Genomic DNA, 11522 nt, shown 5'->3' with positions numbered 1-11522 from the left:
CAAGGCGGCCGAACAGGCCATGAAGGGCCTCATAGTTCGGCTGTGGCCTAAGGAGGCCGGGCCTGGGAGCTACTTCGGCTTGGTGCGGCGGCTGGTGGATGCGTGCCCGTGGGTTGAAGTCATCAAGCACTCTGCCTGTATTGAGGGTGCCCGTCGGGCCCTTGCCCGCGCGAAGGTGCATTGGGGCAAGATGGATGCCTAGAAGCTTGTGACCGACCCACCACCAGAGGGCAAGGAGCATCGCACGCCCGAGATGTATTATAAGAGTGTGCTGAAGGGCGCCCGCACTATTGCGGAGGAGTGCTCCAAATATGTAATTTTTGAGTAGAATCGCATTATGTTATCATGTGTGCTGAAAACTTAGTTCATATGCGCTAAGCAACGCTTGTTAATTTAAAATATTACCTTCTGTGCGGCTGTTTATCAAATCTGAGAGATGGCAAGTCGTCGGCTTCAGCCCCCATGCCACGAGTGCTGGGGTGTTCGGGATAAACTTGAGCACTCTTGTTCCCATTTTTTGGTCCATCTAGGGAGGCGCTCAACACAGCGAACAAGGCAACCGGACTTATAATGCTTGAACACTCTCACTTAGTCATAGAATTCTATAATTTTAAATTTCGGCGAAGCCCCTAGTCTTCGGAAGGCCGAATTTGGGGCGCTATCCACGCTTGGGCCGGACAAGATCCGGCTCCTCGCTCTAAGCGGCATAAGTCTTTAAGGACACGCAAAAACCTCTCGAACAGCGACCGGCTCTCGCCTCATCATGACAGTCAGTTTTAGCTTTCTCCATTGAGGCGTTAAACCAGCTCAACTGGGGCGCAATCGCAGTGGTTCTCCTATTGCTACCTTAGCCAATATAACGGAACGTAAGGTACCAAAACATGGGAGCCGGGCAAACCCAACTATTGACCCAAGACATGATTCGGAGCCGATGCATATAATGCTATAAGTTCGGGATGCCGCACTTTTGAAAGTGTTCGGACTTATCACACCATGATGCGGGAAACATAAGCCCCTGGTGTGTTTTAACCGTACCAAAGTGTACGGATGCGACATGTCGTAATTTTAACATGTGTATGAAAAAGAAATGCAATTATAAGCAAAAAGGTGCTGCATTGTTTTATTCAATAAGTGCTGCTATGAATGCAGAACAATACAAATAGTGCGATAAGCAAGGGATGGGACTGTTAAACATGTCCCCCTCCAGGGGTAGGCTGCGGACTGGTGTATAAAAATGCTCGTAATGGAGACCACCTGTATGTTCGTTGTAGCCTTTGATCCTTCCCTGGCTGTTGCATTGTGAGTTCGTCCGGTCTGCTGCCGGACAGGGCCTCTGACGAACGGAGTCCTGTAGGTAAAAAATAAAAGGTGAAAAGAAAAAAAAGAATGACACACTTGAGAGCCCCTGGTGTGGATGAGCCGCAGTCTGGGCTTATTGTGGTCGTGCCCCTCTCCCCGTGCCCATGGTATCTTCAGAGCGTAATGGTGTACGCGAAGGACCTGTTTGGACGTTTTGCAGGGGATGGGGTTGGGGCCACACTGCTACGCGTGCTCGGAACATGCCAGGTGGTCTTGTTGTAGGTTACTCCGGGCGCGCTTAGCTATGTCCAGCCGCTTAACGGCCGGACTCGAGAATTGCCTTAAGAGGCTGCATTGTACTTCTGCCGTGAGAGCCGCTGTATGTTCCTCCGTTCGGAGAGAACGTTCAGTGTTTCATTGACCGTGATGACTCCTCTAGGGCCTGGCATCTTGAGCTTGAGGTATGCATAGTGCAGCACCGTGTTGAACTTTGCAAACGAGGTACGTCCAAGCAAGGCATGATAGCCGCTGCGGAACGAGACTATGTCGAAGATTAACTCCTCGCTTCGGAAGTTATCCGGGGATCTGAAGACCACTTCCAGTGTAACTGAGCCTGTCCAATTGGCTTCTACACCTGGTATGACGCCTTTAAAGGTCATCTTGGTAGGTTTAATCCTTGAGGGGTCTATGCCCATTTTGCACACTTTATCCTGATAGAGCAGGTTCAGGCTGCTGCCGCCGTCCATCAGGACTCTGGTGAGGTGAAATCCATCGACGATTGGGTCTAAGACCAATGCGGCGAATCCACCGTGGCGGATGCTGGTGGGGTGGTCCCTTCGGTCAAAAGTGATCGGGCAGGAGGACCATGGATTGAACTTCGGGGTGACTGGCTCCATCGCGTATACATCGCTGAGTGCACGCTTCCGCTCCCTTTTGGGTATGTGCGTTGCGTATATCATGTTCACCGTCCGCACCTGTGGGGGGAAACCCTTCTGCCCTCTATTGTTCGGCGGTCGGGTCTCTTCCTCGTCATCTCTATGCATCCCCTTGTCATTGTTTTCGGCAATTAACTTGCCTGCCTACTTGAATACCCAACAATCCCTATTGGTGTGGTTAGCTGGCTTTTCGGGGGTGCCGAGTATCTGGCACAAGCGGTCGAGTATTCGGTCCAAATTGGACGGACCCAGAGCAGTTCTTTTGAATGGCTTTTTCCGCTGACCGGGTTTAGAGCCTCTGAATCCGACATTGACTGCCATATCCTCACTATTGTCGCCGTTGATGCGGGGCTTGTTTTTGTTACAACGCAGCCTGCCATTTCGGTCCTTGAAATCCGGACGGCCAGAATGTTTGCTGAGGTTGTTGCTGCGTGCTAGCCAGCTATCCTTGCCCGCGCAGAAGCGGGTCATGAGTGATGTGAGGGCTACCATGGATTTCGGCTTTTCCTGTCCCAGGTGCCGGGCAAGCCACTCGTCGCGGATGTTATGCTTGAAGGCCGCGACGGCCTCGGCATCCGGACAGTCGACGATTTTGTTTTTCTTGGTTAAGAACCGTGTCCAGAATTGTCTGGCCGATTCGTCTAGATGCTGAATTATGTGGCTTAGGTCATCAGCATCTGGTGGTCGCACATACGTGCCTTGGTAGTTATCGAGGAATGCGGCTTCCAGGTCTTGCCAACTCCCAATTGACTCTGCTGGCAAGCTGTTAAGCCAATGCCGGGCTGGTCCTTTAAGCTTGAGGGGGAGTATTTGATGGCGTGAAGATCGTCACCGCGGGCAACCATTTGTAGGTGAAACCCATTGTCGGTGTCAAAACCGGCGGATCTCGGGTAGGGGGTCCTGAACTGTGCGTCTAGGCGGATGGTAACAGGAGACAAGGGACACGATGTTTTTACCCAGGTTCGGGCCCTCTCGATGGAGGTAAAACCCTACTTCTGCTTGATTAATATTGATGATATTGGGTAGTACAAGAGTATATCTACCACGAGCTCGGAGTGGCTAAACCCTAGAAGCTAGCCTATGGTATGATTGTTGTTCGTCCTACGGACTAAAACTCTCCGGTTTATATAGACACCGGAGAGGGCTAGGGTTACATAGAGTCGGTTACAATGGGAGGAGATCTTCATATCGTATCGCCAAGCTTGCCTTCCATGCCAAGGAAAGTCCCATCCGGATATGGGACGGAGTCTTCAATCTTGTATCTTCATAGTCCGGGAGTCCGGCCAAAGGTCTTAGTCCGGCCATCCGGACACCCCCTAATCCAGGACTCCCTCAGTAGCCCCTGAACCAAGCTTCAATGACGACGAGTCCGGCGCGCAAGTTGTCTTCGGCATTGCAAGGCGGGTTCCTCCTCCGAATATTTCATAGAAGATTTTGAACACCAGGGTAGTGTCCGGCTCTGCAAAATAAGTCCCACATTCCATCACAGAGAGAATAATATTTGTATCAACCGGATCTGCTGACGTATTCCGCGACGTGACATCATGCCACGGCCATGCTTTTATTCATTTTATTGTTCCACCTCAGCGCGTTTAGCGAGGCGGTTTCCTTGGCACGTCTTGTCAAAGCAGAGATCGTGTCCCCTTATTCCGGGATTCTCATCAATACGGGTGTGGGTAACCCAACCGCGCCATTAACCGCGGCGCTTGGGAGATAAGCGAGTTTTATTAGGCCGATGGGGGGCTCGTAGTTTTGGCCGCCCATATAAGGGGATAAGAATCCGCCCTTTCCATTCACGCCCTCTTCCTCCTCTGCTTATCCGTCCCTGCGTCCTCGAGCTCCAGCGCCCAAGCCCGCATTTCCCACCTCAACCTTCTCCAACCATGTCTGGAGCGGGAGGTAGATGGATGGCCTCCTCCATCATGGAGGGACAAATCAAAAACCTGAGGAAGGCCGGATACTTGTCTAACGACATCGTGCACCGGCTCCCAGATGTGGGGCAACTCATCCCCACCCCCAGGCCCCATGAGAGGGTTGTTTTTCTTCCCCATTTCCTCCGCGGACTGGGTTTTCCTCTTCACCCGTTTGCCCGGGGGCTCATGTTCTACTACGGCCTGGACTTCCACGATCTGGCCCCGAACTTCATCCTCAATATCTCGGCATTTATCATCATGTGCGAGGCCTTCTTCCGCATCCAGCCCCACTTTGGCCTATGGCTGAAGATTTTCAGCGTCAAGCCGAAGGTCGTGCAAGGCCTACAGGCGGAATGCAGAGGCGCCATGGTGGGCAAGATACCCAACGTCACCTGGCTCGAGGGTGCCTTCGTGGAAACCATCAAAGGGTAGAAATCGGGGTGGTTTTATATCACCAAGCCGCATGACCCTAAATGGGCAGCGGCCCCCGAAATTCGATCCGGCATCCCCACCCGGCTCACATCTTGGAAAGAGACGGGCCTGTCGTGGGGCAATCCGGAAGAGGTGACCGGACACCAAACCTGCGTCGGAGACCTAGTGACCAAGAAGGTCAAGCTTGTCAACGTGGTCCAGGTCATGCTCTTGCGCCGGATCCTCCCGTGTCAACGACGGGACTTCAATTTGTGGGAGTTCAATCCGGCCCGGCACCAGACTCTATCCCGGCTCTTCGAAACGAAGCACGATGACGCTTGGAAGGTGCTTTTCAAGAGTTCCGAGGTTTCCCCCTCCATCACCGAGGATCGCGGATTCTGTGCCAAACGTCAAGCCTCAGAAGTAAGCTTACATTTAATCCCTTATGGGATACCCGAATTTCATAGTGTGACTTTATGTGGGATCTAAACTCCCGTTCCTTTGACAGGACTGGAAGAGGACATCTGGACAGTTCGACTGTCCGACCCCTTTGCCCGAAGGCCCAGTAGACGCACACTTAGTGAAGCTACTGGTTCCGGAACCTCACGTGGTGCCGGAGAAGAAGGCTAAGGAGAAGGCCACGGGGACCGAAAGGAGTTCCCGGCGCCCGGTGTCGTCGGATTTGCCCGACGGCCCCAACACACCCTCCGCCTCCAAAGACGAGGAGGAGGAGGAAGAAGAAGATGCCTCTCCCCCTCCAACGGGGGGAGGAAAGAAGAGAAAGGCTGCCCCAACTGGGGAAGCCGGAGGGTCCAAGAAGGGGAAGACCCTTCTGCCGGACTACGCCCCTGACGCCGAAGACGGCGGGGAGGACTGGCCATCCAGGGTCAAGCCCCTGGCAACATCGTAAGTGTCCGGCTACCCGAATGACTTATTGCACTCCTTTATTATTTGATAGCTTTTAACGCCGAAGCTAATCATGCAGTACGCCCAGAGCTCAGCTTGGCAATTCGTCGAGCGGATCTCTGAATTCGTCGGATGTGAATAGCCCTTCACTTCCGACGGCCTCCTCCCCTCTCCCTACAGACAACGCTGAGGTGGAGTCCCGTAGGGGACAAAACCAGGAGGAGGTGGTCCTGGAAGCGCCACAAGGCGACCTTCCGGACTCCAAGCCCAAAGGGGGTAAAGCCCCGGAGGGATCTAAGTCCAGCCCCGGGCCAGACACTGCTCCGGAACCATCAGTGGTTCCAGAGTCCTACAGGCGGCGCCTTCATAAGAAGGGCAAGCCCGCGACGCCGGCGACTTCCATCCACCCGGAGGCGCCGGACAATTTGCTGGGGGCGCTTAACGGCGCCTCCATCGACGAAGAACACCGCACTATTATGAGTGCGGTGATTCAGAAGGTTCAGTCGCCAAGAGCGGGCTGACGGAAGCCTGCACAAGCCTGTTAACGGGCTTTGAGGAATGTGTTCAAAAACATATATAAAAAATGTTATCGCATAGAAAGTAGCCCCTGATGCTCAGTTCGGTATTCGGAAAGAAAAGCCGAACTGAGGATCTCAAAAGATATACGCAGGAGCCTAATAGAAATATGTCAAAATGGGAATGCAGGCTGCGCTGCTGACCTCTGCCGCACTGACTACGGAGGTCAATGCCATGAAGGAAAGCCTCGAGCGGTCCGAGAGCGAGCTCGTTCGTGCCAAGAAGCAGCTCGAGGATAAAGAGGGTACATAGTTACTCCTGTAAATGTATATAGAAATACTTGGTTGCAAAATAATAACAGGACCAACGTTAATGTTGCAGGAGCCACGACCGAGGTGGCGACCCTGAAAGAGGCGGTCTCGAAGGCCGAAAAGAGTGCGGCCTTGGAGCGCACCAAGCGAGAGAAGTAGGAGGCGCGGGTGGTGGAGGTGCGGCAAGAGCTCCAGGCTCTCGTGGAAAAACACGAGAGTTTGGAGCGTGACTCAAAGACTCAAGAGTCCGAGCTTGCCTTGGGTCTTGAGAGTGCCAAGACCGCAAAGGCCGAAGCCCAGAAGGCCCTTCAGGAGATCGAGGCGATGAAAAAGATAGCGGCGGGTAAGGAATTCTTTATGCAAAGAAAAAATATAAAAGTTAATTATCTGCTACTTACCCGAATCTGGAGCTCTCCAGGAGCGTTCGCCGATCTGCACCGTAGTGTGTCTCATGCCGCCGCATACTACCGAGCCGAAGAGGGGAGCTTGACGGAAAAAGTGTTCTGGTCTCAGTATGCTGAGGCCGAAAATCTGGTGCCCCTGAGCGACCAGCTGAAGCAGCTGGTCGAGCTCCACAAGGTGGCCGAACAGGCCATGAAGGGCCTCATAGCTCGGCTGTGGCCTGGAGAAGTCATGCCTGGGAGCTACTTCGGTCTGGTGCGGCGGCTGGTGGACGCGTGTCCGTGGATTGAGGTCGTCAAGCGCTCTGTTTGTATTGAAGGTGCCTGTCGGGCCCTTGCCCGTGCTAAGGTGCACTGGGGCAAGCTAGACGCGGAGAAGCTGTTGACGGACACGCCACCATCGGGCAAGGAGTATCATACGCTCGAGATGTATTATAATGGCATTCTGAAGGGTGCCCGCCGCATAGCGGATGAGTGCTCCAAAGATGTAATTTTTGAGTAAACTCGCATTTGTTATCCTGTACGCTGAAGCTTTGTTCATATGCGTTAAGCAACGCTTGTTAATTTAAAATATTACCTTCTGTGCGGCCATTTATCAAATCTGAGAGATGCAAGTCGTCGGCTTCGACCCCCATGCCACGAGTGCTGGGGTGTTCGGGATAAACCTGAGCGCTCTTGTTCCCATTCTTGGGTCCATCTAGGGAGGCGTTCAGCACAACGAACCAGGCTGTCGGACTTATAATGCTTTATCACTCTCACTTAGCCATAGAATTCTATAATTTTAAATTTCGGCGAACCCCTAGTATTCGGAAGACCGAGTTCGGATAAGTCCGGTTCCTCGCTCGAAGCGGCATAAGTCTTTAAGGACTCGAAGAAACCTCGCGAACAGCGACCGGTCTCTCGCACTATCATGACAGTCAGTTTAAGCTTTCTCTACTGAGGTGTTAACCCACCTCAACTGGGGCACAATCGCAGTAGTTCTCCCAGTGCTACCTTAGCCAACAATGCGGAACGTAAGGTACCAAAACATGGGAGCCGGGCAAACCCAACTATTGACCAAAGACATGATTCGGAGCCGATGCATATAGTGCTATAAGTTCGGGGTGCCGCACTTGTTAGAGTGTTCTGTCTTCTCACACCATGTTATGGGGTGTTGTAAGCCCCTGGTGTATTATCCGTACCAAAGTGTACGGTTGCAAAATGTCATGACTGAACATATTTGTATATAAAAATAGATAAGTAAAATAATAGGTAAGAGCTATATATTGTTCATTAAAAAAGGGTTGTTGCGAAAACAGAACGATACAAAAAGTGCGGTAAGCAAGAGATGGGAGTATTTAACATATTCCCCTCCACGGGCAAGCTGCAGGATTGTAAGAGAAACATGTATTAAACTCGTTATAGAGACCACCTGGACTTTTGACATGGCTTGGTTCCTCCCTGGCTATTGCATCATGGGTTCGGCGAGAGTATTGCCGGACAGGCCTTCCGAATAGTTGGGTCCTGAAAGTGTGTGAAAAGGAAAACGGCGAAATAGGGAGCCCCTTAGTGCGGTTGAGCCACATTCTAGGCTTGTCGTTGTTGTGCCCCTCCCCTTATGCCCATGGTATCTCTAAGGCGTAATTATGTACGCGTGGTACCAGTATCACCGTTTGACGGGGGCTGGGGTTGGGGCCGCACTGCTATGCTTGCTCAGAACGTGCCAGCCGGATTTGTTGTAGGTTACTTCGGGCTCGCTTGACGTTGTCCGGACGTTTGGCACCTAGATTGGAGAACTGCCTTGAGAGGCTACTCTGTACTTCCGCTGCCAGGGCCGCCGTGTGCTCCTTCGTTCGGAGAGAGTGTTCGGTGTTTCCGTTTACCGTGATGACTCCGTGAGGTCCTGGCATCTTGACCTTGAGATATGCGTAGTGCGGCACTGCATTGAATTTGGCAAATGCGGTTTGTCCGAGCAGGGCGTGATAGCCGCTGCGGAATGGGACTATGTCGAAGATTAACTCCTCGCTCCGGAAGTTATCCGGGGATCCGAAGACCACCTCGAGTGTGACCGAGCCTATACAGCTAGCTTCTACCCCTGGTATGACACCTTTGAAGGTTGTATTTGTGGGTTTAATCCTTGAAGGATCGATGCCCATTTTTTGCACTATGTCCTGGTAAAGCAGGTTCAGGCTACTACCGCTGTCCATTAGGACTCTGGTAAGGTGAAATCTGTCGATAATTGGGTCTAGCACTAGTGCGGCGAATCCGCCATGACGGATGCTGGTGGGATGGTCCCTTTGATCGAAGGTGATCGGGCAGGAGGACCATGGGTTGAACTTTGGGGCGACTGGCTCCAGCGTGTAGACATCCTTGAGAGCATGCTTCCGCTCCCTTTTGGGGATGTGGGTTGCGTATATCATATTCACCGTCCGAACTTGCGGGGGAAATCCCTTCTGTCCTTTGTTGTTCGGTGGCCGGGGCCCCTCCTCGTCATTGCTATGTAGCCCCTTGTCTCTGGTCTCGGCACTTAACTTGTCTGCCTGCTTGAACACCCAACAATCCCTGTTGGTGTGATTGGCTGGCTGTTCGGGTGTGCCGTGTATCTGGCCAGAGCGATTGAGTATCCAGTCTAAGCTGGATCGGCCCTGAGGGTTTCTTTTGAATGGCTTCTTCCGCTGACCCGGTTTAGAGCCTCTGAATCCAGCATTGACTGCCGTATCTTCAGTATTGTCACCGTTAATGCGGCGCTTATGCTTGTTGCGACGTGACCTGCCATTGTTATCCTTCGTATCCGAATTGTCGGGGCTCTTGGTTATGTTATTGCTACGAGCTAACCAGCTATCTTCTCCCGCGCAGAAGTGGGTCATGAGTGTCGTGAGGGCTGCCATAGACTTTGGCTTTTCCTATCCTAGGTGCCGGGCAAGCCATTCGTCTCGGATGTTGTGCCTGAAGGCTGCAAGGGCCTCGGCATCCGGACAATCGACTATTTGGTTTTTCTTGGTTAGGAACCGTGTCCAGAATTGTCTGGCCGATTCCTCTGGCTACTGGATTATGTGGCTTAGGTCATCGGCGTCTGGTGGTCGCACATAAGTGCCCTGGAAGTTGTCAAGGAATGCGGATTCCAGGTCCTCCCAACAACTAATTGACTCTGCTGGCAGGCTGTTAAGCCAATGTCGAGCTGGTCCTTTAAGCTTGAGAGGGAGGTATTTGATGGCGTGTAGATCATCAACACGGGCCATGTGGATACGAAGGAGATAATCCTAGATCCATACCACGGGATCTGTTGTGCCATCATATGATTCGATGTTTAGGATTTGAAGCCCTCGGGGATTTGATGATCCATTACTTCGTCTGTGAAGCATAGTGGGTGTGTGGTGCCCCTGTACTGGGCTATATCACGACGCAGCTCGAACGAGCTTGGTCTGTTGTACTCAGCCATTATGTCCGGCATGACGACTAGCGTCACGTGAAGCGGGGCGCCCATGCGATCCGTAGATCGATCTTGTTTGCCTTGCCTTATTCTCCAAGATGTCTCGCAGGTCTGTTGCGTCTCCCCGTACTCTGGTATGTTTTGAGCGGTGTCGGGTGCGGCTTGGGTTGAGGGACTGAAGGCCTCTCTATCATGGCCATGGGGTGGCCGATCGGGCGCATCGTACGCTGGTGATGTAGGTTTAGTTACTTCCTCCTCAAGTTGGGGTAACAGCCTGCGCTTTGGGTAGCTCTTGGATGGGCATTCTAGTTTATACTCTTCGGCCGCCAGGACTTCGGTCCATCTGTCGGCTAGCAAATCTTGGTCAGCTCTAAGCTGTTGCTGTTTCTTCTTGAGGCTACTTGCCGTGGCTATGAGCCTGCGTTTGAAATGCTCTTGTTCGACGGGATCCTCTGGCACGACGAATTCGTCGTCGTCGAGGCTTGCCTCGTCTTCGGAGGGAGGCATGTAATTGTCATCCTCATCCTCTTTGTCGGCCGCTCTCTCATGAGGGCTGGCTCCTTCGTCCTCCTGCACTGAATCCTACTGGAGGGGCTTGTCTTCGGCACTGTCCGGCGTATTGTTATCTCCGGTGCCGGAATCGCCGTTTTTGCTTTGGCGGGACTTAGAGCGGCGCCGCTGACGTTGGCGATTGGGTTGCTTCTTGGAGGGGTCATCCTCCGTTTTCTCCTCGCCATCTCCCGCTTTAGGGGTGTCCACCATGTATATGTCATATGACGAGGTGGCTTTCCAGTTCCCTATAGTTGCTGGTTCTTGATCGTCTCCTTCATCGGCGTCCATGCCGTCGATGTCTTCGGAGTCAAAGTCGAGCATGTCGGTAAAATCGTCGACAGTGGCTACAAAGTGGGTGGTGGGTGAGCTACGAATTTCTTCTTCGTCCGTATCCCAACCATGTTGTCCGTAGTCCGGCCAGGGCTCTCCTGACAAAGAGAGAGACTTTAACGAATTCAGGATATTGCCGAAAGGCGAGTGCTGAAAGACATCCGCGGTGGTGAACTCCATGACCGGAGCCCAATCAGGCTTAATCGAAAGAGGTGCGGCATTTACGGAGTCCGGATCGGAGTCCGGCACCTTGGAGTCACAGGCCTTGCGAGGGACTAGGCTGGTATCCGGCTCTATCGCCGTAGAGGTTGCAGCTTCCGGGGCGGCGTCCAACCGTCCGTCCCTGACTGGCGCAGCGGGCTCCGAGCTAATGGTTGGAGCGGACACTTGAGCGGCGCTCTGGGTGTTTTCCGATGACAGAGCTAAATCATGCCGATCGTGACAGTGCGGCACGCTCGGTCATGGCTCGAATCCGTCGAAGATCAAGTCCCCGCGGATGTCGGTCGTGTAGTTTAAGCTTCCAAACCTGACCTAGTGGC

The sequence above is a fragment of the Triticum dicoccoides genome, chromosome 4B (assembly GCF_002162155.2).
Source record: "Triticum dicoccoides isolate Atlit2015 ecotype Zavitan chromosome 4B, WEW_v2.0, whole genome shotgun sequence".
In the NCBI taxonomy this organism is placed as follows: domain Eukaryota; kingdom Viridiplantae; phylum Streptophyta; class Magnoliopsida; order Poales; family Poaceae; genus Triticum; species Triticum dicoccoides.
This window is presented reverse-complemented; position numbering follows the sequence as displayed.